The sequence below is a fragment of the Thermobia domestica genome, chromosome 17, assembly GCF_964235325.1.
Source record: "Thermobia domestica chromosome 17, izTheDome1.hap1.1, whole genome shotgun sequence".
Classification (NCBI taxonomy): Eukaryota; Metazoa; Arthropoda; class Insecta; order Zygentoma; family Lepismatidae; genus Thermobia; species Thermobia domestica.
This window is the reverse complement of record NC_137470.1, coordinates 183,546,173-183,562,866: the sequence shown is the minus strand read 5'-3', so window position 1 is coordinate 183,562,866 and position 16,694 is coordinate 183,546,173. Positions and strand designations below refer to the sequence as shown.

General features: G+C 39.4%; 1 long non-coding RNA gene across 1 annotated transcript in view; it reads right to left on the bottom strand.

Annotated features, from left to right (window-relative positions):
* The window catches only part of LOC145674533 (uncharacterized), a 52,303-nt gene extending 49,620 nt beyond the window's left edge, over nt 1-2,683 (bottom strand). Inside the window, exon 1 of the long non-coding RNA XR_014128970.1 lies at nt 2,602-2,683. This is a non-coding gene — a long non-coding RNA (uncharacterized LOC145674533). The remainder of the gene's footprint in view (nt 1-2,601) is intronic.
* Between the last annotated feature and the right edge of the window lie 14,011 nt (nt 2,684-16,694).

The window sequence follows — 16,694 nt, the reverse complement described above, 5'->3', positions numbered from 1 at the left end:
TTACTTAGTTAACGCTAACGGAAACGTACAAGCATACCGAATTTCAAGTTTTTATTCCAATTCCAAGTACCTAAAACATGAGATTATAAGTCCAGAAAAACATCCATTTAAATAACATGGGGAGATTCTTCATCGCGCATTTAGACCCCCTAAAAATTAAAAATATTCACTTTTGGTCATTTTCCTGTGTGTTAGTTTCGGAAAGCTTTAATCATGATAAATTTGAACTTTCCACGTCAACCGAAAGTACCCATTTATTTTATCAGTTTGTGTAGTTTTATATATAGTTAGGTAGGATATATTCTACATCTATCCTGTCGACATTGAATGGATACAACAAAAAGGTGCTGAATTTTTGGCAACGGAGACTATGGTTAAGCTATTGCAGCACGTAATACTGTTCAAAAACCAATCTAAAATGCATGCACTAGACCAACTTGCAAACAAAAGAGGACACGAGATAGTTCGCTTACCGCCCTTTCACTGTCATTACAAAACGATTGAGCTTATACGGTCTGCAGTAAAGCGGAAAGTTGCAAGGAAAAATAAGGCATTCAAACTGACAGAAGTAGGAAAACTGATTAATGAATAAATTATTCATGTAACACGAAAAGACTGAAAATCTTGTGTGCAACATACGGACAAATGACAAGAAAATGTCTTGATGAAAAACAGGATGTAGCAAGATTTTGCAACTGGTAATAATAAATTTATAAGACTCACACAACGTCAAAACTCAGACTGACATGAACAATAGTGGTAACGGTGGTGAAGACGATAAGCTTTTATCCCTTGCACTTGGATAAATCAATAGATAAGTTGCTCTTTATATTTCTAGTAGGCAGCAGAGATGACGTGGGTCAATGAAACATTGATCCGTTGACCCACCACCATCCATGATAAATGACCCACTGACCAATGACACACTTTGACTCAACATCCACCATGACACTCTGACTCACCAAAACGCATGATCATCAACTCTGACCCATGATCCACGCCCTCCTCTCCACTGAATAAAGAGAATATACTTGTAATAAAGCAAGGCTGTGAAATTATCTCTAATCAGATTTTCAATTCCTACGGTCAATAGCTCAAGCACTGTTCTGTTATAATAACGGTGGATCTGACCTTTAGGATATAAAATGGAAAAGTGTTTGTCATGAGCCAAATTTCGATTAATTTCAATTAAATTATCATAGTATAATTATTTCCTTGTTGAATTATCGATATTTTTCAGTGGAAAAAAATAAAATTTAAGTCACAAATCAAGGTAAAGACCAACGTAAAAGGAGAAAGTGTAAAACTCAACTCTGTCTTGAAAGCCAAGTAGTAAGTTATATCACTATTATTACAATTTGCAAATATCGACATCCAAAAGTGCCTGAAGTTCCTTTATCAGTTAGATATACTCATCGCAGGTAAGAAATACATCAAATGAAAAAGGAAGAAACATGTAGGCCTTGAAAGTAAAATGTAGACAAATTCGCCACTGTTCACAAGATGCTATCTACAATTCACTGAACAGAGTGAGTCGGTAGGTTAGAGTGGGTCACGGTGGGTGATGGGACGCAGCGGGTCACATCCTGCTGAACCACGACCCACTGACTCACTCTATGTCTGGTAAGCACACTGAAAATTCTACATTTTACTGGAATAACACATGAAAATAATCCTGCTAATTAATTTGCCATACTTCTAGATGGAGAAACAGCGAGAACAGAAAGGGGAGCCCGCAATCCGGCAACACCGCACGGAATATCGCTTGTAATTGGCTACTTCTTATGTTCCTTCTTATCTAAGAAAAAAAAAAAGCTGTAGTTCCACGTTATCTGTAGGTCTATATCCTAGTTGGTAATGAAGAGAGAGAGAAAAAAATAATATTTTGTGCTACACACTTATGTGCTTTAGGGTTGTGGAGACGAATATTAATAAAAGTGGATTATTATGGAAGCATTGATCGAATGAAAATGTGGGAGGAAACGAAAGAACCTAGAAAGAACCCACGAATACGGCCTTGTCTATCACAAACTTGCAGAACCTGGACTCTTCCCAGTGTTTCCTCCAGAGCATCAACAACCCCTTGCTCAGAGTTGGTCAACCGCCCCCTGTAACTAAGGTAAATCAAATTGCAATTATATGTTACTGTTGCACAGGGCATGCCATTTAGGAAATACTGTTCCTATGCTTTCTTCCTGTTTTGATTTTGCCTTCTCCCCCCAAAAAAGAAAATCTGAAGCAAAGCCTGGACCTCACTTAATCGCGTGATTCTGTGCTGGAAACAGCGTTTAAAAATGAAATAAAATCTTTCAGTTTAACTTCCCACGATAATGCCCTTTAGGCTAAGGGAGACGGTGATTAAGGCAAGTGAATGATGATGGTAGAATTGATGGAATAAGAAAGTGGAAGGAAATGGAAGTACCCCGAGAAAACCCAAGAACACGATATTGTCCACCACAAACTTACTTGGATGGGGATCGAATCGGGGACCCCACGCACTTGCGGTAAGCGCTGTACCATTAAGTCACTGTTCCTTTCGAAAACAGAGTTTAAAGTTCAAAGTAACTAACTTACAAGAAAATGATACAATTAACCGCTTACCTTGGTTGTTGTCACCATTGTTAAAAGATGTACGACGTGTGTACTTGAAAGCGACACACAAAAGGCTACTGCATAAATATTTAGCAATACAAAGTTTATATACATGTGAATTTGAAGTGTTTGAAAACAACAGCAGAAGTTCCAAAATCTCCCATAAAATGTTTTCTTCTGTTGTTATGAATGAAAAGCTGGGGAGAGAAGATTCCACTGTTGATTGTTTTGTTCTGTGGAATTTTCATGTGCATTTTTCCGAAACCAACAAAACAGAATGAATGGAACTTCCCTCAGAGTGCTGTCTGTGAACGAAATCTACGTATTCTTCCCAAAGAAAAGAAATGAATTTATGTTATGTGTGTGCTTCATTGTACTCATAATACAAGTGTTGCCAGTTCGGTGATATTTTCACCTGCTTAGGAACAAGATAGTAGATTCCATAAATAAAAGTGAAACACTTGAAACTTAATTTTCTAATGTTAGGATTTAGGAATTGAATTTCTGGGTTTGGCCATGTTAGTGTGTCCGGTATGAAAGATGACGTCAATCGGTGATTACAATATCCGAGGGATGGGTAGGAAATAAGTATTGGGGAAGGAAGGAAGCGGACTGGGACCTATATATTAAGTATAATCCCGGCATTTTCCTGGTGTGAATGAGGAAAATCCAGGAAAACCTCACTCAGGATGTCAGGCCTGAAAAAGATTTTTACACATTTTTACCCGGGTGTCCCCACCGGGAATTGAACCTGGGACCGCTCGCACCAAAGACGAGAACGTTAGCGACGACGCTACGCGGGGACATAATGTTTTAAAGTACATGAACAAGCATTGGAGTTAGTTTCATATTCTAGAGCTACGATTGATTCTTATTAATTTGAAGTTTAGCGTCTTATTTGATTTGATTTTAAGTTCACGGTCTCTTTCAGCAGAGAGGCTGTATGAGACGTGGGTCTACAGCTTAATGTGAGATTTGAACCCCATGAGATCCCACCGGGAATCGAACACTGGTCTCCCACGCCAAAGGCGTGTACTCTAACCGCTTAGCATCTAGGGTGCTTAGCGTTTCATTGTGAACCAATGCTATAGTATATATGATGTGGACCTAGAGCTTAAAGTGGGATCCGAACCACTTGTATGCTGACCATTTAGCCACGAGGTAGTTCTGGATCTACGCTAGAGTCACAAACTATGGCACTTTGGTTGGATTACAATTTGGCGTTTCTTTGAGGACCAAGGCTATAACAATGTGGACCTACAATTCAAAGCGATAATCACTCCTGCTGTGGTGTATGCTTGCGAAACATGGTCGCTCACTCTGAGGAAAGAATGTAGACTGAAAGTATTTGAGAATATGATCCTGAGACGAATATTCGAACCAAGAGGAACTGGAACGGAAAACGGCTGGAACTTCATAACGAAGAACAAGACAATTTATACGGTTTACCAAAAATTGTTAGAGTCATCAAATCTAAAGGCTCAGGAGGGCAGGGCATGTAACAACAATAGAAGAAAGCAGGGAGAAAAATCGAAATTTTAACTGGAAATCCAATCGGAAAATACCCATTAGCAAGAACTAGGTGCAGATGTGAGGACAACATTAAGACGGATCTCACAGAAATATTATTACAAAATGTAAACTGGATCCAGTTAGATAAGCACAGAAGTCAATGGAGAGCTTTTGTGAACTCGGCATTGAACCATCTGGTTCCATATGCCATAGAGCTAGTTAGTTAGTTGTTATAATACTGATGAAAATAAAATAAAATAGAAGTTAATTGAAAGAATTCAGAGATAAACTATGTCGGTCGTGAAGCGCCCCATTCATACCTGCACAGAAAACAGATGACTATCATGTGCTATTCAGCGCTACGTGACTCCTAATCACAAAGGTAGCAGATGAATATCGTGTAACGTTCAGTGCCAACTTAATAGAACAGAAATGGCGGGCATTTCGAAAGCTGTGTTCTTTATGGGATATCCCACTGGTAATGTCGGGGAACATGGTAGCTCAATGATATGGTGTTTACCTGTGATGCGTAGGGTCCTTGATTCGATGCCTAGTCAAGCAAGTTTGTGGAGAACAGCATAGCGTTCGTTTGTCTTCTCGTGGTGCTCCCGTTTTCATCCACATTTCATTCCACCAAATCTTCCATCATCATTCACTTGCCTTCATCATCCGTCTCCCTTAGCCTAAAGGGCATAGTCATCGGACATTACACTCGAAGATTCCAAACGTTTGATGGAGGAATATCTAATTCCGTCAAGAATGAAATGCTGGGAAGATGGAAAATATAGTTGTACACTCCGCATCAATAAAATTGCTTCGTGCAGTTAGGCCACCCAATATACGCCTTCTTATCCGATAATCGTGTCAGGTAAAGAGACTCTCTGTCTCTCTCCTCCTTTCTTCTCTCCCATACTAAAATTAGCTAACAACATGAGCGCATTTCTAATTTCAAACTAAACATGCATTAGTTTCGATAAAATGAAATAATAAAACTGAGACGAAACAAGATTCATTGGTTAATGAAGGGAGAAACTCCAACACACACAATGAAAAATTGAAACCAATAGATGTATATTACACAGAGATTCAAAAATGAGGCACAAAGAAAGAGAGAGAGAGAGAGAGAGAGAAGAAGAAAACAAAAAGGGAGAACTGATAAAACCGTGGAATTCAAATATAGTAAGAAAATAACCTAGCATTATGAAGTTCCGTTTTCACAAATCCAACAGTAATATAGAAATAACGTTTGTTTTTACATATTTTTTTCAGAACTATTCGAATATATAGAGGATGCTTTAAACATTTATTATGTCACTTTCATAATGGATAGCATACTCAATTTCAAGTAGAACTGTAGATCTCCGAGACACATCTAGGATAATGTCAAAAGTTTAACACACATACTTTGTTTCCGCGTGGTTCGAATGCAAATTCGGTAGTGTTCATTGAACGTACTGATCCAAAATGCATTCTAATATACCCAGTAGGTAGCGTTGGTCATATCCTCCATTTCAGACTACTAATGCAAACTGACCAAAAAAAGAAAGAAAGAAAAGAAACAGAAATAAATAAAGAAAGAGAAAATTGAAGGATGCTATTTTACAGCTAAATTTCTATCAGAAATACTCTATATTAAAAGACCAAACTGTATCGTAATGAAAAGTTACAAATGTTCGAAAGGAAACGTTTATGTTCCTCATAGATGTAACATGTTTCAAATTTCGACGTGAATAAAACACATTGAATTATAGGATTGGAACAAATTTTGTGTCGAACTAGTATAAATAAAATTTTGTTTTCAAGATCTTGAACGAACTTTAAAAGTTCGTTACTGAATTTATATGAATGTCCGTGTGGGTGTCTGTATGTCTGTTATTTGCATTTTTTTTTTTTTTAATTTTGAGTCCTCCATTCGATAAAGCTTCAAAAACTATCTGTGAAAGTGATGGATTTTTTCTCGTCACTTACCGTTCCCGAGATATTGGCCCAAAAATGACTGATCTCCGGAGATTTCAGGAGCCATGTCTCGTGAACCGTAAGTAATAGGGAAATGATATTGGTGTTGATCAATACCTAAGAGAATCTTAAACATTTCGGTACCAAATAGTAGCCCGTGGCTACTGTCCAACTGACCACTGGTTTGGCGAATGGCCACCAGTTAATATTGGTACCAAAGAGTTTATTATTCTTTAAGGCAGCGTTTCCCAACCGGTGTGCCGCGGCACACTGGTGTGCCGCGAATGGACCGCTGGTGTGCCGCGAGGAAATCGAAACAAAATTATTAGTTCTGTAGCAACCAAATTGCAAGACATAGGAAAAATGTATATTTTTGTATTTGACAATACTATGAATTTCTACTATAGAAAAATTCCTGTAATTGTAATATATTATTCTACATCTATTACTGTGTACCAGACAGTATTTCGGTTCGTACACATTTCCACAGTTAGCTGCTATGTTACGCTTCAATTGAGAGTCATACTACCGAGAATTGGAAGCACTTGTACGATAGGCGTCAAGTGAACGTTCGTAGAACACTCATTCGCACGTGAATGATAGAACAACATTTTGTTCAACAGGTGTGTTTTGACTTCGACGCATCGCAAACTGTGTGATTGCAACAATATACACCGCTTTTGGTTAAAACAGCAAAGTTAAAAGTGCAAGACATTTGTTTGTACGTTCGTTATTTAGTGATCTTCGTTCTTAGTGAAAGGTTGGATACAGTTTTCGAAAAAGAAAGCGTATTTTTAAAAATCTGAGTCCTATATTTCATTGCAATTGCTTTTTTATTTTAAAATTAGAACAAAAAAATAAAGTTAATGAATTAGCATAGGGGAAAACCAGTAATCGAGCATTCATCTCTGTGAGAAGGATATCGGTAATCACAAAAAAAAAAAAAAAAAAAAAAATACCATGGTATTTTATATTTGCAAATAAAATAATAATAATATCTATGAGTGTGCCGCGAGAATTCAAGTTACACCCGTAGTGTGCCGCAAGTTGAAAAAGGTTGGGAAACACTGCTTTAAGGTATTGATTAACATTAATATCATCTCTCTATGACTTACCGTTCCCGAGACATTGGGAAAAAAAAAGTAGCTTCGTTTTTGGGAGATTTAAGGAGCTTTATATCTGGAACCGTAAGTCATAGAGAGATGATATTAGTGTTGATAAGTATGTAAGAGCATGGTGAACATTTTGGCACCAAGTAGTTATAGAGAGATAATATTTTGCGAGAAACAGAAGGAAGTGCGGATAAAAAGATTTACTTTTACATGTAGTGAAAGTCACAGTTATCCTTCCCGCTCCATCTCTCCATTATTTTTAAGTTGGTTGGCAATGATCTTGGAGCATTCTCAACTGGTTTTGTTATGAAAACTTTTGTTGGACACTTTCGTCTCATTAAACTGAGCAACACTGAATATTAAGTTGCCATGCCAATTAAAATGTGGGAAAAGAGAGAAGTGTTGAGATAAAATTACTTTATGTATAACAGCCTGATTACCCTTTGAAGTATATCACACCTTATTAACGGATGAATAACGACCAAGAAATATAAATCAATTTGTACACGTATTATCAATTAATTTGCCTTAATTATCGTGTGAAACTAGACTTCATTGAATACATTTTAAAAGATAATTTATTCAAGAAAATACTACTTGAACTCTTCTCAAGGAAATGTTTTACAATCTTTAGACTTGATTTTCATTAGCAATATAAATAAAATTAACACACTAAAGCTGTCAGGAGATTAATTATAATTTCAGATATTTAAATAATGAGATATTTTGATGTACGACCGAAACGTTTTGATGTAGGATATAGCAATCATATAACGAAGTTATTTTATTTGTTTTAATGTTTTGAGGCGGTGATAAACGTTGTAGGCAAAAAAAAAAAAAAAAAAAAAAAAAAAAAGGAGGACAGATAATTCAGAGAAGTGAGTGATGATGGAAAAATCCGTGCAATGATAATATGGAAGGAAACCGGAGCACCCCGAGAAAACCTACGGTCACACTGTGGTCCACCACAAACTTACTAGGGCGGAGATTGAAACAGGGACATCACGCACCAGAGGCGAGCCGTCTAGCACTTTCTTAACTACTTATTACTATGCTTATACTTAATTTTACTCGCTTTTTACTTGTTTAACTCGTTTTTCCAGTAACCCAGAACGACAGGAACACGAACACAGAAACGTCGAGGACAGTTAAAATGACAAAGGCTCTCCCACCAGGAATCGAACCCGGAACCCTGTACACCAAAGACGAACGTACTAGCCACTACAACAGTGCACCCTAAGTTGAACAAAGTTTTTGATCTAGTGTTCTGCAAATATATCAGTGGGTATCCTCAATCCTAGTTTCATTATTATGGTTAGAGTATTTACATCGTTGTTCAAAACAGAAATGCGAACGGGCAGTGCCGATACACGCTCGCCCTCTCTTAGAGTAAAATAAGAACACAGTCATGATTACTCTCCTTAGCGGCTACACGAACACAGACCAACGACACATACAGAAGAGCAACTTTGAATGTGTGTTATTGAAATCAGTTTGGATCGTCTGCACAGCGAAAGATCCAATTAACACTCGGTGGGCGGGATGATGTATCCCCTGAGTGTGATGGCGCTACCGTCGGTCTGCGAACGTGACGTCATGGGTTGTCATGGTATATTCTTTGTCTGTGTACATAAACGGGACTCTTCAGTTCTGTGTCCTCTGCGTGGATGTTAGCTTTGGTTTTGAGTTCAAGTAAAATCTCCGGATGAGCACTCCACGTTATGTAATAAAGCGGTGTTCGGTTGATTCTGGCTTCTCCAATTTCCGTATCAGCTCCTGCAGATAGTAGCATCTTGGTTGCAGGAAGACTTCCCACAATAGCTGCAGTGCAGGGTCAAGTCAAGAAAGCACTATATGTTCGTTCACGTTAAATCTCTTGACAACAAACTTCGCAAGTTCAATATGAAAATTGTTCTAATATCTCCCAAAGTCACAGCAGTGCAAGGATCAAGTGGGACAATACTTAATTCCTAGTCCTTATATGATGTTGCTTACCACGTGTTGAAAACAAAATAGTGGTTATACTCAAGTAATTTACCTGCTTATCATATGAATACAAACATGTCATGAGCATGTCTATTAAATAGTATTTAAGTAGATATATATTATGCGTCTCTCTTTTTCCCATGCTCTTGTTCCAAGGTCCTAACCTTGTAAGCTTGATATTCTATTTTAAATAATAATAATAATAAAAAAAAACAACTCGTCCATACTTTATAACCTCATTGTCAAAGAAGAAGTCACAGTCTGAAGTAATAATGATCCTAATAGTTAGCACTCACCGCTCTGTATGTGCACTGTCAGCCTTGGCCAATAGATAGTGTTGTCGTGCTAGCAATCTTCATATTTAAAACTATTGTGACGATTAAATTGCACATTAAAGTATATTGTTTTAATTTAATTACTTGAAAATGAGCAGATATTTTGATTGACATCAACGAAGAACTATTTAAGAGTCTTCATCCCGGCGAAATTAAAATACCGCTAATTGTACAGTAATTATGTGATATCTTCAAACGGATAAAAGATAATTGAAATATGGAAGAAGAGCGCCTTAGACAATATCATTTTGCGTGAGGTACCGTTATCACAAGCCACCTAGTGCCTTCATGTTTTCAGCTGTTTAGAAACACGAAAATAAATGTCGATTTTCAAAATGGCTCGAAATCGAAAGCAGATAAGTGAGTCGTGATAACGGTTTCTCATGTAAAATGATATTGTCTAGGGCGCTCTTGTTCCACATTTCGATTATCTTTTATGTATTTGAAGATATCACATAATTACTGTAAAATTAGCTGTATTTTAATTTCGCCGGGATGAAGACTCTTAAGACAAGAGTTAGAGCTATACTTAGATTTGAGCGTTAATATTTGTGTAGCCTCTAGTTAGTTCGGGTACAAAACATAGTCAAACGTAGGTCCAATATGTAAAATGCGTTAAAAAATACCTTAACGGTAACCCACCGGCGAACTGTCAGCAACCCCTGGAAAATGAAATGAAAAATTTCCGTTTAACGTTCCACGAGTATGTCGGTTAGGCAGAGGGAAATGGATGATTTAAGCAAGTGAATGATAATACAAGAATTGGTGGAATAAGAATGTGGGAAGAGACGGGAGTACCCTGAGAGAACCCACGGAGACGATGTTGTCCACCACAAAACTTACTTGGCCAGAGATCGAACCAGTGACCCCACACCAGAAGCCTACCACTGAGCCATCGTGCCTTCCGAAGCTTCACATCAAAACAGCCTGAAATTGATGACCTAAAATCAAAGCATCAAAGTAAATATAAAGAAAGAAAAAAACAGAAGTTTTATTATGTGGACACTACCTATTATATTTGTGATGAAAGAACTTGGTTACTGATCTCAAATATGTTTGCGAGGGAAGCCTCCGAACTTGTGTAAGTTGGAGAACAATTGAAAATTTAATGCTGCATCTGAAAACGCAGAAAGGGTAAGACAAAAGGTACGTATGACCAACAAACTGGAAGAAGAAGCGCGGAAAGTATGCAGGCTTTGTGAAGAGTAAAGTGCCGGCTAATGAAGATTGGAAATCACTCCGTAGAATGAAGTAAAATTATGTATTGCATGCATGTTCAATTCCTTCGAGCATTAGACAGTTGCATGGGAAGCACTAACCTGGAAGCAAACATCCATAAAACAACAAAAGTGGAACATACACACGTGTGCTTTCAGCACAAATAAAGCAGGTATTATCCACAGATGATCTTTCTTTCTTTTCTATTTTATTTTATTTTTATTTATATTTTTTTAATTGATGTGCACTTTTCATATTTTGGTCTCAGATAATTTTTACGAGGGGCCTTTTTGATTCTGGTCCTTTTTACGCAAGGCCATTTTGGTGTGCGCCCCCTTTTCATTGATTGGTTACCGTAATTTACAGTTTAGCGCCGCTTTCAGGAACGAGGCTAAATGAGAAGTGAATCTACAGCTTAACGTGGGTTCTGAACCACATGAGCTATCGTCGGAAGTCGAACCCGGGTCTTCCACTCCAAAGGCGCGTACGCTAACTGCTTAGGCACGAGGAAGCTCTCTGGGACCCTATTGACGCGAGGCACTTCTAACAAAACCGCTTTGATCCGGGCACTTATGATACGGGCAGTTTTGACCACGGCCTTTCTGTTTTCGCTCTTTCGTCCGGACCTTTCTACATGGAATCGAGATAACATGCAATAGGCCTAATATCACGTTAAAATGTGACATCACAGTTTGACTTTGAAATAACTAGCATCCCAGAAGGGTATAGAATTTTCCAATCGTTTCCAAGTTTTTTTTCAGGATGCTCCCGTTTCCTTCAATTTCTCATTCCACCAATTCTTCCATCATCATTCACGTGCCATAATCATTCATCTTCATTAGCCTAAAGAGCGTGCGTAGTCCTGCCCCCCCCCCCATCATCACGCAATTCTTCGAAAACAATTTTAATCGTTTGTACTTCGTTTGCTCCCATTTGATCCGCATTAGCTCCGTTTGCTCCCTTACCGTTCCCCAGAAAATGGAACCTTAAAGTGGGGGGCCAGAATAACGTCGTCCCAGCCCCCACCCACCCAACTAAAAATAATCGCTGAGGGGAACGGATGGTGGCATTCGTTTGTACTTCGTTTGCTCTCATTTGTTCCACAGTTTCTCCGTTTGCTCCTCTACCGTTCCCGAAAAAATATAAATTTAAAGTGGGGGGCAGAACAACTTGGTCCCAGCCCCTCCACCCAATAGCAGAGAGGAACGGATAGTGGCATTCGTTTGTACTTCGTTTGCTCCCATTTGCTCCGAAGTGTCTACGTTTGCTCCCCTACCGTTCCTGAGAAAATAGAAATTTAAACTGAGGGGCCAGAAAAAGGTGGTCCCAGACCCTCGAATTAAAAACAGTCACAGACAGGAACAGATGGTCGCATTCGTTTGTACTTCGTTTGCTCCCATTTGCTCCACAGTAGCTCCGTTTGCTCCCTTCCCGTTGCCGAGAAAATGGAACATTAAAGTGGGGGCTCAGAACAACGTCATCCCAGCCCCCACCCACCCAACTAAAAATAATCGCTGAGGGGAACGGATGGTGGCATTCGTTTGTACTTCGTTTGCTCCCATTTGCTCCGCAGTTTCTCCGTTTGCTCCCCTAACTTCCGCGAGAAAATAGAATTTTAAAGTGGAGGAGCAAGAGCAACGTGGTTTTAGCCTCCCATCCAATGGTACAGAGGAACAGATGGTCGCATTCGTTTGTACTTCGTTCGCTCCCATTTTCTCCACAGTTTCTCAATTTGCTCCCCTGCTGTTCCCGAGAAAATGGAACATTAAACTGGTGGTTCAGGAAAACGTAGTCCCAGCACCTCGAATTGAAAATAATTTCAAAGAGGAACGGATGGCGACATTCATTTGTACTTGGTTTGCTTCGCGGTAGCTATGTTTACTCCCTTACCATTCCCGAGGAAATGGAACTTTAAAGTGGAGACTAGAATAAAATTGTCTCAGCATCCCACTCAAATAATCATAATGTCATAGAGGAGCGGATGGTGGCATTATTTTGTACTTCGTTAACTTCGATTTGCTTCTCAGTTGCCTGGGCTCCATTAATATTTTGTTTTTTTGTAGTTTGGGTGTTATGACAATTGGTGGCAATGATTGTCATGATATATGAAATATTAATGACATGCATATAGAGAAGATAGGAATTTTTGTTTAATACTCATTTAGAACCAGTGACTTAGTTTTAGTACAAAGGATATTTTTATTATTATTTTTCGGAAATACAATAAAAAATGAACGGATGGCATTTGTGTTAGGAGAAGGCATCCACCGTAGGGTCATGGTTAGTGCTCTCAACGGGTCGGGTCGGATCACGGGTCGGACCCGACCCGTTTGAGAGCACTATAGGTCACGACACGGGGTGAACGCCAAAATGCACTCCCATTGGAAATTAAACCCGGACCACGTGTACCGAAGTCTTACACGTTAGCTACTAGCTAGATCAAGCAGGGGATTTGTATATGCATCTTAATGAATATTTGGCACTTTTGAGGTTTGGTTATTTCCTTTTATGACTGATACCAGTGTCCGACATGGGAGAAATTTATTTTTTTTTCTTGCTTTAGTTCTATGTGACGAAATTTTTATTCAAGGTCAGTGTTCTCACCTGCTCGGACGGCAGGAGGGTCTTCTAGGAAGGCAGTAGCAAGAGTCTCTTGGCGGAGACAAAAGGAAATCGTTTAACTATTTGGTCTAGGAATTAATTCGTGCGGTTGGTACGCACACATTGAAGCTGTAGTACAAACACAAAATACATAAATACCTTAAGAAAAATATTGTCCATCGCTAGCCATCACTTTCGCCCATCTGTCAGGCAATGTACGGATTCCGTGGCGAAAGAAGTCCTCATCCTTGGAAGCGGACTTCATGTCAGAGACCCATATCTTCTGAAGAAGTAAACCGCTGTCCAATCAAATCGTTGTTCATGCAATCGAACAAGTAGTAGTCCGAAGGAGCAACGTCTGGTGAATACGGCGGGTGGGGTGAAACTTCCCATCCGACATTTTCTAAATAGGTTTTGACCGGTTTTGCGACATGTGGGCGAGCGTTATCATGTTGAACAATAAGCTTATCATGTCTGTTCTCCCATTCTGGTCGTGTTCTGGCCAGAGCTTGCTTCAAACGCATTAATTGTCGTCGATAACGTTCTCCATTCATAGTTTCACCCGGTTGCAGCAGCTCATAGTACACCACACCTTTCATATCCCACCATATGCACAGCATAACCTTTGCACAGTGAATATCTCGTTTTGGTTGTGATGGACCTGGTTCACCTGGTTTCACCCAGGCCTTTTTTCGTTTAAGGTTCTCGTAATGGATCCACTTCTCATCACCCGTAATAATTCGATGCAGAAACCCCTTTCTGCTCTGTCGTTGAAACAGCAATTCGCAAATGGTTTTTCGTCTTTCAACGTCTCTGTCTTTCAATTCATGTGGAACCCAATGTGACATCTTTTGAATCATTCCCATGGCTTTCAAGCGTTTGGAGACTGTTGTTTGATCAACGCCTAATGCTGCTGCAAGTTGTTCCTGCGTTTGACACGAATCCTGCTCGAGCAATGCTGTCAATTCTTCGTCTTGAAATTTTTTTGGCTGTCCAGCTCGCTCTTGGTCTGCCAAGCCGAAATCACCACTTCTAAACCGTGCAAACCACTTCTGACACGTTCGCTCAGCTAGAGCATGGTCACCATACACTTCCACCAAAATACGATGACTTTCAGTCGCACTTTTCTGCATGTTAAAGTAATGCAGCAGGACACTCCGCAAAAACACTTTATCAGGCACAAATTGCGCCATGTTCACTTAACTACAAACTGGTGTTGTTGACGCTTTAATCCACTGCCCTATACTACGAACGATACGCGATGACAGGGGTTTGCAACACACGTGTGGATACACAGAACTGTGGGACGCTCCGTTCGTTGCGCCATCTCTTGTCCACCCGCACGAATTAATTCCTAGACCAAATACAATGATAAGGGTTGAGGAAACGGGAGAACACCTGTGATTTTTTCTAACCCTTCAACTTTCATTCCAAAATAGGTTCTTATGATTCCGGAACCCGCGCCAGTTTTGATTTTTCTTTCTCGGTAATTAAAACGTATTTTAGAGTATATATAGTTGCAAGTAAGAAAATACATAATATGAACTTTGTAATTTATAATTTAAAAATACAGTATGATAATTAATTATAAAGTACTAATTTTATTTCATCACTTTCAGCCCAACAAATGAAATTCAAACAATTCCACCCTGGGTCTTAGTCATCAATATTGCGTCTTATTATTTGTCTTACACAGTCAAGTCTTGGTCCTGCATTTCGTAGTCTTGGTGGTCTTTCACGCTATAAAAGAGCAAAGAATGCTCGCCTCATCGGTACAAATGAAGACCTAGTGTGATTTTGATTATGATCTTTCATACTATACGGAAAGCAAGAAAATATGCTCATCGCTACTTCGTGATCACCAAAACAAGGCCAAGAGCAAGATTACTATGAACTTCGTCTTGCATATCCAATCTTTATCTTATTCTTGTATCGATGTTCTTGGGCTTGGTGAAATAAAATGAAATATCCAGTTTAAGGTCCCTCGATTCTGCACCGAGGCCAAGGGATATGGTGACCATGAGAAATGAATGCAATGGTGGAATGAAGAAAGTGGGAGGAAAGAGGAGAACCTCGAGAAAACCCACCACACGGCGTTTCTCCACCACAAAGCCCACTTAGCACAAGCTGGGATCGAACCATGGACACCATGCACCAGAGATGAATTATCTACCACTGAGTTACCGCGGCCCTGCTTGGGCTTGGTCGTCCATATCCAATCTTTCTTTTGGCCTTGCTTAAACAACTTCTAGTTTTGTTCTAAATCCAGACTCCATATTGGCGTAGGGTAAAATCAATCTTCCACATTTAAAAATTAAAGTACACACAAGTACAAAAATAAGCATTTACCATTAAAAAAACACTAGCTGCAAGTGTTCAAAATAGAAATGAAAATGAAATCTTTGAGTTTTACGTCCCACGGTTATGCCGGTTAGGCTAAAGGAGACGGTGATTATGAGAAATGAATGAAATGGTGGAATGAAGAAAGTGGGAGGAAACGGGAGAACCCATGCATACGGTGTTTGTCCACCACAAAGTTCACTTGGCTGGAGCAGGGTTTGAATCCCGGACCCCAAGCACCAGAGGTGAACGCTCCACCACTGAGTTTTCAAAATAGATTTATGGCTTCTATAAAATCAATTGTAAATTGCTATTTTTAATTAGGAAGCTAGTGAAAAACAGCAGCTTTCGACTCCAGCCGAGTTTAAGCTCAACCTAAACTCAGTTTACCAAAGTGAACTGACCCGACTGACCCGACCCGACAATCCGACCCGAGTAGCCTGACCCAACAACCCGACCGAACTGACCCGACTGACTCGATCCGACAACCCGACCCGACCCGTAACCCGACTTCAGCTGACCCGACCCGAGGATGGGTCACGGGTCGGGTCGGGTCAACCCGACCCGTTTGAGAGCACTAGTCATGGTACATAGATCCCTGTAACACGCCTTGCCGGATGCCAGGCTGAATTTTGGGGGGAAAGAGCCTAAAATGGCGAAAACAAAATGGCGGACTCCAAATTCTTATCCTATACAAGAACTTACATTTTTTGCGGTGGATTTCCAATATTTTGACACCAAACCTAGGGATTTCGGATGCGAGCTATTCGCTCATATCACTTGCTCTACTCTGAAGACTTTCATAATGGCGGAAAGCAAGATGGTGGACACGAAATTTGCATATATGTAAAAACTATTATTTCCCTTTAATGATTTTTTAATATTGTCATATGAAATCTCGACTTCTTTAGGCAAAAAACTTGTTTCTATAAACTATTTAATTCTGAATATCTTCAAAATGGCGCAAAACAAGATGGTAGAATCTTAGTTCATATGCATAAAGCGCCATCTCCCGTTTTATAGACTGACGTGTTTTCAAAAC